This window comes from Cyanistes caeruleus, chromosome 3 (assembly GCF_971803275.1).
Source record: "Cyanistes caeruleus chromosome 3, bCyaCae1.hap1.1, whole genome shotgun sequence".
In the NCBI taxonomy this organism is placed as follows: Eukaryota; Metazoa; Chordata; class Aves; order Passeriformes; family Paridae; genus Cyanistes; species Cyanistes caeruleus.
Window position 1 is genome coordinate 88,897,563 of NC_141703.1, and position 1,477 is coordinate 88,899,039.

A 1,477-nucleotide genomic window follows, 5' to 3' on the forward strand; every position below is an offset into this window, starting at 1 on the left:
GGTGGGTGAGATTATTGTGAGAGCTGCCAGATGGAAGAAAGCAGAAACAGGGCTGGCTGTTGAGATAGAAGAATGAGGAGAGGAAGAGAGAGAGAGCAAAAGAAAGGAGTGGGACAGAAATCTGCTGCATATCTGTCAATATTTACTATGCAACATGCGATCCTGTTCTGTGATGGTTCTTCACTGCCATATGCGCGTGACTTCTTAAATGCCTTTTGAAGGATAAAAGCAGCAAACGTGGGATCAACACAGTTGCATTTGATTTCCTTTCCTTTTGGATCAGAGAAGTTCAGGAACAACCAATGAATGGCAATTGATGCAATATTCAAAATACCCTCATGGCTATCCCGAAAAAAAGAAAAGAAATCCCACCCTTTGACCTGGCAGCTGAGGAGCAGAGTGAGAGCTTGTGGGGCTGCAGTGGCAGCCCTGGGAGTGGGCAGTTTGCTGGAGGTCCCTTCTGCCGCTGCAGCTGTGTTACCACCAGCTTCCAGATGCAACAGGTTAAAGGATATGGGAGAGGTTGTTTTCAAGAGGTTAAAACTCAGCAGGAGCAAGGATGAGGAATGTGGAAACCTGCCTCAGTTGGGAATCTCAGAGGTAAAAAGGATGGGGATAATGGGTGGCCTGGAAGAAAAATGAAAGGGACCAAAGGAAGAGGAAAAAAAAGGTTAAGACAGTTCTGGAAGGAGGAACCTTAGGGAATGGGAGGGAAGAACCGCTCAGGGATTCTGAGGACAGGGAGAAGACTGAGAAAGCCACAGAGGTAAATGGGGATGAAGCGGAACAAGGACCCTCAAACTCTCATTTTCCTCTTTGAAAGCAACAAAACCTATGGAACCTAAAGACCAAACTTGACGCTAATGTGGATGGGTAAGAGCACTGTTGTCCCTCCATGGTGCTGTGTTGGGCTGTAGTACTCCAACCCACCCACCACACAGCATGTGCTGCCAGGGTTGAGGCCTCCGTGACAATGCAGGGTGGAGGCTGCCTGTGGCAGCCTGTGGTGCCAGCAAAGAGGGTGTTATTTATCCTCAAAAGCCTTGCTCACCGCTGTCAGAAGCCAGAGCACTGCTGCAACTAGTCTTGTGTTTGCATTGGTGGCCTGAAACAGCTGTTTTCAAGGGAGAGTTTTGAAGTAGAAGGCTTAGCAGATAAGGTGCTACTGGGAAAAGTGCCTGGCAAACTCTGTCTTTCCCTTTCCATTTGGTACAGATTGGTTTAGGCTCCAGCTTCAGAGGCCTGGAGCTTTCAAAGCTATTGATTCCTTCTTTAGGTTTGCTGTTCTAACTCCAGAGGCTTGCTGAGTAAATCCGCTGTCTGAATGATTTGGTTGCAGAATGATAAACTCAGAATTGTTCAAGTAAGCACTGAGAGTCCTCATGATTTCCTCACAAAGAATAGAATTTCAGACACAGCTATGGTCATGGCTTTGCCTCCATTTAGCAAACTGAAATATTTCAATATACACCAAAAC